The 10,506-nt window shown below is 44.2% G+C and overlaps 1 long non-coding RNA gene across 1 annotated transcript; it reads right to left on the reverse strand.

Annotated features, from left to right (window-relative positions):
• Nucleotides 1-214: 214 nt before the first annotated feature.
• Nucleotides 215-1,405, reverse strand: LOC138520699 (uncharacterized). The gene is made up of 3 exons (XR_011282866.1): nt 1,316-1,405; nt 587-875; nt 215-477 (listed from the first exon to the last, which is right to left on the reverse strand). It is a non-coding gene; the product is annotated as an uncharacterized lncRNA (long non-coding RNA).
• Between the last annotated feature and the right edge of the window lie 9,101 nt (nt 1,406-10,506).

A 10,506-nucleotide genomic window follows, 5' to 3' on the forward strand; every position in this document is an offset into this window, starting at 1 on the left:
AGAAAAAAGTACATGACAGACTGACTACCCCTCTCTAGAGGTCCTGTGAAGACACAGGTTTGGGTACAGAGAGACTGCTTACTTATTATTCAGACTAAACACCTTGTGGGAAAAAAATATTTCGACTGAATGCAATGTAGCAAAATCATTAATCTATTTAATGTTAATTCATAAAAACATCTTAAAATACATTATTAACTTATGCTTAAACCAGTCATACCTTTCATTTCATTGATAATTTTTACAAAAACGGGGTTCTTCAATTTACATTTTCTTCCAACATATTAGTTATTTTTGATATGCATGACATAGGAAAAAACATTTTGTTTCCCTTTTTAGGTCGACATATGTTTCGGCCCTTGATGGAGTACCACCGTTGTCTGCGGTGGTCAGAAAAACAACTGTCGGGCCATCTTCAGGACATTCATATTGTCTTAGAAGATTAATTTTTTTCCCCATTCACATAAAGTGCCAGATCTAAAACATAAATTACACATATATTACAATATGAACAAAGTTTTCCCAGGTTGGTTGTTTGAAGGTGATAGCTAGTTTATTTTATTCTAGACAAGGGCACTGCACCCACCTGTGATCCGCACCATCTAGTTAGGACCACTGAGCTGGGACTGCTGGGTACGTGATTTATCCAGTGTCCGGAACCCTACATTAAAGGGAACACACAAAAGTTAGGACCTAATGAATTGACTATTTATTACTTGTATAGAAAAGAAAGAAGGTTCCTAATGACTTTAGAATTTACGGGAGGCCCCTCCTTGTAGATGTATCTTCACGGCCACTATTAATGTAGTGACAACGAGTGATGGACAGCTTCCCTGATTCAAGGCTTGATCCACTGCTTGTAGCTATGCTCCTGCCTGTTAACAAATGGCAGGTGAAGTCCTGTTAGCTGGGGCTTTTAGATGCACTATTGTTTAGCATTCAATGCTACTTTTTCAGAAAAAGGAGTTGTAACGCCTTATTGTGTCTCGCTTATCTCAGTCAAAAATCTATTATGTTACCACGCATAAAATTTTGGATAGACATGAGAAATGTGTAACAATGTTATCTCGTTTGGTATTTCTTATTTTAGCAGATGAAACGGCCCCAACATATTTAAAGAAGGGCTTTCTATTGTTTAGTGCAAAATAGATTACCAACTTGAACGTTTGTGTTACATCTCGTTGTCTAATGGCAGACAGCTACATGTTTAAAACATTTCTTGTTCTAACTTAAATGCTGCATGACTTCTTGTATGCTTGTGACAACAACAATTTAAAACATACGCTTTCAATGACATTTGTTCGCAAGCGCATACCTGTTGCTGACACTTTACTCGTGTTGAACGCGCTCGCTGCTGGTGGCAAAACGGACAAGATATCTTCCATACGTTCACCACGGTTTAAATGGCGCACCAGCCCTTTTAAAGGTCACCTGATTCCAGGTGTACGTGCGTGAAAAGTCACGTGATAGATTTACGGCATTTACGAGCACAATCTAGTATGCACATTGTTAGTCATCTGCTGCAAACAGCTGATCGTGCTTTACATTTCTAGTTATCTGACTGCAGTGTGGCTGAAAATATTAATAAACCTATACTTTAGCAGAGTTTGTATTTTTTGTCATTTCCATAATTGATGAGCCGTTGGAGAGGAACACTCTTTAGGCATATTAAAAACACCTGATTGCAGGTGTATAAACGTGAAAGATCACATGGCAATATCTACAGCATTTTGGGAGCGCAAAAATGGCAAGCGCGCTATTGGTCATCTGCTGCCGACAGCCACATGCTCTCCACATCTCTAGATGTGTGGCCGGAGTGTTACCAAAAGTGTTGGTAAACCCATCTTTTCACAGAATTCGTGTTTTTTCGTGGTCCTTTCCAGAAGCCCTGGACTAGCACACACGTTAAACATATTTGCAAGGATGAATATTAATCACTCTGATTGAGCAAACACCAGTAGATACAGGGGTGACATAACCTCGATGATCTCAATGTCCCTTGTTGTATTTACTTACTTCCTGGAGTAATGGGGCATCACCACTTGATGGGTTACAAATAATGGTGGGAAGACTTTTCTGCCTAAATATGTAGACCAGACAAGATCGGTTATCTAATGAAGGCCAGGGTGATAGCGAGCCCAGATTTCATGATAATGCAAACTGGTATAGACTGATTAGATACCATCAAAGAAAAGCACTCCACTCCACGGCAATATTTAGCCCCCTTCTCACTGTATTGAAGTTATAGATCAATTTCTGCTCGCTTCTAGTGAGGGTCAGATCTCTATTCCCCCTTCTTGGGGAGGGTTTAATGACCTGAATGACGCACCATAGCAAATCGGTGCATTTATGTTGTTTCATAGTGAAGTGAGTCACAAGTGCTTTTTTCTCAACTTTGTTTCCGAATGCAGGACTTGTGCTCACAGATTCTTTGGTGGATTTGCCTTTTAGTTTTTCCAATGTGCACCAAGTCGCAGGGGCATTTGATGGCGTACACAACCCATTGGGTTAGGCAATTAGTGAAGTCTTTTAGTTGGATTACCGTGTTGCAAAGGGTAATGTTTTTCATCGTGGCAGTTTGTGTACAGACTGAGCATTTTCCACAACGGTGGTGACCTTCTACGGGGGTTAAGCCCCATAGTGATGCTTGTGATGTTTTCATTGTTCTAATGTTAGGGTATGTGTGTACTAGGGTATCTTTTATGTTTTGTTGTCTTTTAAATGCAAACCTGGGAACTGGAGGGTTAAAATCCTCTGATTGAATCATTTTCCAATGTTTGCGAATGATCTTTCTCAAATTGTTGCTAATCGGGCCTTATGTGCTAACACGTGTTATTTTATCCTCATTGTTCCGATGAACCGGTTCCAAGCTGGTTGCTCTAATCGTATGTAATGCTCTTTTATACGCTCTGTGTACAGTGGTTTTAGGGTAACCTCTATCCTTAAGTCTGGATTAGAGATTTTTTCCATGTTGTTTCTACATTTCCACTTGTGTACAATTTCGGCGAATACGCAGAAATTGGCCATATGGTAGGCCTTCTTTGAGACTTAGTGGATGAAAACTGTGATAATTAAGGAGAGTGTTTTTATCTGTAGGCTTTCTATATAACACAGTTTCTATGTTGCCACTGACTGTTTTTTGTATCTCTAGGTCTAGGAAAGGAATCTTGTTCAAGTCCGTATGTAATGTAAATTGGATATGTGGGTTCTGAAGATTAAGCCACTTGTGAAACAGGGAGAGTTGGTCAGATGTGCCACTCCAGATCAGACAGATATCGTCAATATATCGTAGCCAGTTTTTAATGCAGGTTGAAAATGAATTGTTGTTCAAGGTCGTCCATGTATAGGTTCGCGAGGTCGGGAGCGAATGTCACTCCCATACCCGTCCCTTGTATCTGGTTATAGAAGTGGTCGTTGTACAGGAAGACATTTTTTGTTAGCGCTAGCCTAATACATTCTAAGATGAATGCAGGTGGAACTTGGTTAAGTGTCGTGGTACGCTTGTCCAGATATTTAGCCATCACCTTCAAACAGTCATTTTGAGGAATACTGGTGTAGAGACTAACCACATCCAGGGTTACCAAGATATCTGATGGATTCAGTTTGATAGTCTCCAATCTTTTTAACATGCTAGTGGTATCTTTCACATATGATGCCATTTTTGGTACAAAGAGTCTAAGGAACCAGTCAGAGTATATTGACAGTGGTTCGGGAATGGAATTGATGGCCGCCACAATTGGTCTACCTGGAGGTGATTGGTAATTTTTGTGAATTTTTGGGAGAATGTAAAAGGCTGGCATGGTTGGATGTTGATTGACCAGAAAATCTTTTTCATCAGGGTCTATCCAGCCTTCTTCCACTGCATGTTTCATGAGACTTTCAATTTCCTCTTGTAGCCTGGGTGTGGGGTCTCGTGCCAGTTCTTTGTAAGCAGTTGTGTCATTTAGATGTTTCATGACTTCAATTTCGTAAACACCTTTTTCCCACAGCACAATCCCTCCCCCCTTGTCTGCGGGCTTAATTATAAAGGAGTCATTAGATTGTAAGGTTTTCAATGCTTTTCTTTCGGCTTTAGACAAATTATCTTTTGAAGTGTTTTTAGTTTTTATCACATCTTGGATTTCATGGGAAATCCTTAGTTCAAATGCTAAAATAGCTGGATTCACCATTTCATTTGAAGGGATGAATTTAGAAGGAGTTTTGAGACCTGTTATCGTTGGTTTTTTAGTCGACAATATCGAGTTTCTGAAGAAGTATTTAGGTGTATTGTACTGTAGAACTTTTGTAGTTCTACTTCTGTCTCGAAAGGTCTAGCTCTCATAGTGGGGACAAAGGACAATCCTTTAAAGAGAACACTTATTTTGGTTTTCGAAAGGACATAGGAAGTTAGATTATAAATTGGGACTACCAAGTTTGTGGGGGAGGGCCCTGCCAATTCCTCGTGTGCATCCGAGGCGGGCCTTGGTGTTTGTGTCGGCCGCGTTTCCCCTGTCCCCGAAACAATTGGGGAGGTGGACCTGTAGGTCTTTGCTGACTTGTATCTGAACCGCTGCTGGTTGATGCATTTGATGAATTAGAGAAATTCACAAACGGTCTTCTTCTGTTCCCAGTGTTATATGGTCTCCCTTGACTGGCTTTTTGTATACCATCATAGTATGTCTCTATGAGATAGGGGTATGTTCTGGTCTCTTTATATTGCTCTACATCTTTCTTTAGCTTTCAAATTTTCTTATCTAGAGTCAGTTTTTTAAATGTAATCATTTCCACCTCAATTTTTTCCAAGGTTTCTTTAATGTCCTTAATTGTATTGGGCCTCATTACGACCCAGGCGGAGGACCATGGTGCTATTAGCACCATGGTCCATGCCGGTGTCCGCCATGGCGGAATGGGGAATTACCACCCCAATCCAAGGTTGGCGGGGTGGTAATTACCCATGCCGCCATGGACCTTCCCCATTCCCATTTTTGCCCCATAGGGCTCAATGGAAATGGGGAAGGTGCTAAGTACGGTGCCGCAAATTGTGGCACCGTACTTAATACCAAGGTCCCTTTGCGGGTCCCTACTTTAACGGCTGGCAAAACCGGCCATTAAGGTCGGGTCCCGCAAAGGGACTGTCATGATCTCTGCTTCCAAAAGGTCAGGGTTTTCCCAACTCCCTTGGAAGCAGATCCATAACCCAGGTTCCGAGTGCCAACCAGTCCCAATTGGGACCTTTTGGACCCAGTCCTGGCGCCAGTGGCACCAGGCTCATAAATATGCCCAGTCCCAGCGCTGGAAGCGCCGGGCTCATAATGCTTGGGTGGACTTACCTGCAGCAGACCATGCTGCTTACTTGCCTGTCAGTTGAGCCTCTGATCCTCTTCTGTTTGGAACTACTTTTCCTGTTGGGTGGGGCAGGAGCCACTCCCTAGGTTCAGAACACTGGAACTCTTCTGGAAAGCAGGAACTCTTTTCTTACTTAGGCGTGGCTGTGGAAGGAGACACCTAAGCACTACAGGAGGCTATTTAAACCACACCCGATGGATGAATCTTGCTTTGCGTTATTCTGCATCCTCTGCAGCAGAACGCTCATCGTGTCTTCTGCATCTGATCCTGGGCCTAAGGAAAAAGGCATACCATCCTGAATCCAGTCTTCAGCAACACCTATAAAGACAAGAAAGAACAGGTTAGCATTACGGTCTTCAGTGACAGCGCTTCACTTACCTGGTCCATCGGCTGTCACCAACGCCTCGCGCTGCATTCCGGCATCTGAAAGACAAAGGCTTACCTACTCTTCGTGCGCTCCGGAGGTCTTCGCACTGCATTCCGGCATCTGAAAGACAAAAGCTTACCAGCTCTTTGCACACTACGGAGGCCTTCGGCGCTGCATCCCGCATCTGAAAGACAAAACAAGGTGCGTTTAAAGACATTGGAGAACTTTAATACTCACGTGCCATTACTCCTTTCCACATCTAACCCAGTGGGTATTCCGGCACCCTGCAGCCGCTCCGAACTTGTACCTGCAAAATAAAAAGACAGTTAGAGCGCATCGTGAAGCAGGCAACAAGCGCTTACTTACGTGCTTCCAGGCGTTTCCATTCATCACACGGGCTCCATCTTCAACTCACTTCAGCCCGTCATCCGCCATCGCCGGAACCCTGCAAAACAAGAGACATCATTACTAAAGACTTTTAAAGACATTAGAATTACTTGAAACTTACCGTTCGTGCAGTAAACGACGGACAGCAGTCCTCTGAAGTCAAGAGGCCTGCTCCCCTTATCCAGTGAAGAAACTGGTTACAGCACCCTGCCCCGAGGCAGATGGAGAGCACGGCGTTCACTTACCTAAGGTGAGAACGTTAACCTTTGGGGTTCTACAGGAGAAGAGAAAGGGAAGAAGAGAGAGACATTCAATAACCCAGTTCATTAATCCCATATTTTCTATCTGCAGACATCTTACCCTTCGAGTCAGACATACAGTGCACAGAGGTCCAGCCCAAAGAGCCAGCCGTGTGTTACACATCACCTTTGAAGATACGGTATAAGCCCAGTCAAGACCGGCGCCTCTACGGGAATCAGGTGAGCGTTACAGAACGCAAAGCCTACCGCAAAACTCCCGTCCAGGCGCTATGGAAACCTCGGATACCGACCAGCTAGCCCAGTTACTTGGGGAACTAAGGGCAGAAGTGCATGCAGCCCGTCAGGAAACGAACGCTCTAAGAAGGGAACTGATTATTTCCAAGGAGCGAACAGATGATCTCGCTAGACAATTGCTACAGTCACAAGCCGGACAGACCCCGTTACCCGCATCTGGGGGAAATCTTCCTTCTACATCCTCTATGAATCCAGTGCAGATCAACCTACCTGGGAATGTACCTCTGGCTCCGCCCGAACGATTTTCTGGTGACCCAAAGAGGTTTGCAGTATTTATCAATCAGTGCCGGTTGCATTTCTTATGCCGGCCAGCAGCCTTTCCAACTGATCAAGCTAAAGTAGCTTTCGTGCTTTCGTACCTTAGTGGCAATGCGGCAGACTGGTCGATCCCTCTAGTAAATCAAGATGATCCGGTCCTCCATGATTTTCAAGCTTTTCAGCTCAGTATGGAAAAACTGTTCGCAAGACATTCACAGGGGCAGGCCTTGGACAATGAGCTTCTTTCGTTGCGACAAGGTAATCAAGACCTTTTGGCTTATATTGCGTCTTTCAACAGACTGATAGTGGAAACTCAATGGCCTGAGGACAAAAGGATTACGCTGTTTTATAGAGGTCTACGTGGAGAGCTCAAAGATGTGTTAGCCCAAGTAGTGAATCCCTCACAAGATTGTTCGGACTATATAGACTTAGTCGTTCAAATAGATCACAGACTGCAGAACAGGAAGGCCGATCGTTCCAAGTTTGATGCTCGAGTATTTTCCAAACCGCCAACTCCTTCCAAAGGAGTAGACTCCGGGGAACCCATGCAAATAGGGGGCCTGAAAGGTCCTCTAACACAAAAGGAGCGGGAAAGGAGAAAACAGTTGCAATTATGCCTCTATTGCGGAAACTCAGGGCACTTTCTTCGAGACTGTCCGGTGAAACCTGCCAAGAAGGCAGTAGGAGCTGCAGTTACCAAAGTTACAAACTCTGAGCAGGGAAACGACCTCGCCCGACAAGAATAGAGGTCCTCTTGCCGAGCGTGAAAACCAGTTCCGTGACCTCGCATTTCGTGATACCTATGGTCCTCATTAGCCCTGATAATCCGGATCGATTACATGCAATTGAAGCTTACGTCGACAGCGGTGCCATCGGCAATTATGTGGATCATGAAATGGTTTTGAGGATGAATCTAACTCTTTGTCCCAAGGCTGTAAAGGACGTCATTACTACGGTGGATGGAACGGAGATAGCCTCCGGACCTTTAACGCATACCACTCAAGAAGTGACGCTAGTAAGTCAAGATGGACACCATGAGAAGATCGTGTTCGATGTGATCAAGGCTCCTCAGTTTCAGATTATTCTAGGAATACCTTGGTTAGAGAAACACAATCCTCTGATCGATTGGCGAGCAAGAACGGTCCAGTTTCCAGAATGTGTCTGTACTTGTCACCCTCCACCTGGTGTTGCACTGGCAGCAATTTCTTCAGAGACTCCCCAGTTACCTCCCGAATACCTAGAATACCAAGATGTTTTCCGGAAGGACCAGGCTAACTCTCTACCTCCTCATAGGTCCTATGACTGCCAGATAGACCTGATACCTGGATCTACTCCTCCTTGTAGTAGAATTTATGCCCTCACCGAGCCTGAGAACCTTCACCTTCGACAATACCTGGATCAATACCTGGCAAATGGGTTTATTCGTCCTTCCAAGTCCCCTGCTTCTTCAGCTTTGTTCTTCGTTCCAAAAAAGGAAGGAGACCTTAGAACTTGTATAGATTATCGCTCCCTGAACCAGATCACCGTCAAGAATAGATATCCGTTACCTTTGATCCCTGAACTCCTGGACCACGTCAGAAAAGCATGCATATATACAAAGCTGGATCTTAGTGGAGCCTACCACTTGGTACGAGTAAAAGAGGGCGATGAATGGAAGACGGCCTTCCGCACCAAATATGGGCTATTTGAATATCAGGTCAAGCCCTTCGGACTTTGCAATGCCCCGGCCGCCTTTCAATATTTTATGAACGATGTCCTCAGAGAGCTCATAGATGTGTGTGTTGTTGTTTACATTGACGACATCCTCGTTTATTCTTCATTGGAATCTGAACATCGGAAACACGTGAAAATGGTCCTCGAAAGATTGCGTCAACACAAACTTTTCGCTAAGTTGGAAAAATGTGTTTTCAACGTGACTGAAGTTGAATTCTTGGGATCCATATTATCACCTGGCGGAGTGCGTATGGATTCAAAGAAGGTCGATGCAGTTCTCAAATGGCCATCACCATCCTCCGTAAAAGGTGTGCAAAGCATGTTAGGCTTCGCTAACTTTTACCGCAGGTTTATCCCCGAATTTTCTCGAATAGTCCAGCCCATCACTGCCTTGTTAAAGAAAAACAAACGTTTTGAATGGTCTACCGAGGCGGAACAAGCTTTCCAGGATTTGAAGACTAAATTTATCTCTGCACCAATCTTAAAACACCCTCGCCCCAAACTCCCCTACATCGTGGAAACTGATGCTTCAAGCCTTGCCATGGGGGCAGTTCTATCACAAAAGGACCCGGTAACCAATCAGTTGCATCCCGTGGCAATTTGGTCCCGCAAATTCTCGCCTCCTGAAATCAATTACACGATTACTGACAAGGAACTTCTGGCTATCAAGTCTGCCTTTAAGGCTTGGCGGCATTATCTGCTGGGGGCCCGACACACCGTTACTGTGATTACGGATCACCGAAACCTGCAATATTTGAAAACCGCAAAAGCCCAATCCTCTAGACAACTCCGTTGGGCATTATTCTTTGCCGAGTTTGACTTCATAATTACCTATCGACCTGGTACAAAAAACGGTAAAGCTGATGCCCTTTCTCGGATGGGAGTGGAAGAACACTTGATCAACCCTAAACCTGTACCAATCATTCCCGAACAAAGAATTCTGGGTGTAATCACCACACAATCCATAGAGGAAGTTAAGGATAAAGCCAGGCAACTTGTAACTCCAGCAGACATACAGAATTGGCATCTGCAGGGAAAGGACTTTGCAGTAAAGGACAATTTATTGTATTTCCAAGAACGATTATACCTGCCCAGCACAGATTTACAGAAAAAAGTAATCTCTTGTTATCACGATTCTTTAATGGAAGGACATCCCGGTATGGCCAAGACCTCAGAAAAGATCAAGCGCTACTTCTGGTGGCCGTCTTGGAAAAAAGATATCAGAGACTTTATAATATCCTGTGGAGTATGCGCCCAAAACAAGAGTCAAAAGAAAAGACCAGCAGGCCTCTTACGCCCTATTGACATCCCACCTCGCCCTTGGCATACGCTTTCTATGGACTTCATCACCAATCTACCTCCATGCTCCGGATATAATACGATTCTAGTAATCGTGGACTTATTCTCCAAGATGGCGCATTTCATTCCGCTCAAAGGCTTGCCAACAGCAGCAACTCTGGCCCGAGAATTTCTCGAAAACATCGTCCGACTGCACGGTTTTCCTTCGGTTCTAATTTCGGATCGAGGTAGTCAATTTATTTCTCATTTTTGGCGAAGTTGCTGTCGGTCGGCTCAAATTGATGTGAGACTATCGACCAGTCACCACCCTCAGACCGACGGACAAACCGAGAGGACCAATCAAACTCTGGAACAGTATTTACGCTGCATGCTGCAACAAACTGAAAAAACTTGGAAAGACATCCTTTGGATAGCCGAATATGCCTACAATAACTCTGTCCATTCGGGAACTGGGAAAACCCTGTTTTTTCTTTTATACGGCAGTCACCCTCGAACCTCGGAGTTGGATCCCCTCCAAGATCTTGAAACACCAGCAGTAGACTACCTGCATTCTACAATCACCCAAGTCTTTAAGGAAGCTGTTTCTCGCCTTCAAAGGGCTAA

This window comes from Ambystoma mexicanum, chromosome 13, assembly GCF_040938575.1.
Source record: "Ambystoma mexicanum isolate Mex_15411 chromosome 13, UKY_AmexF1_1, whole genome shotgun sequence".
NCBI lineage: Eukaryota > Metazoa > Chordata > Amphibia > Caudata > Ambystomatidae > Ambystoma > Ambystoma mexicanum.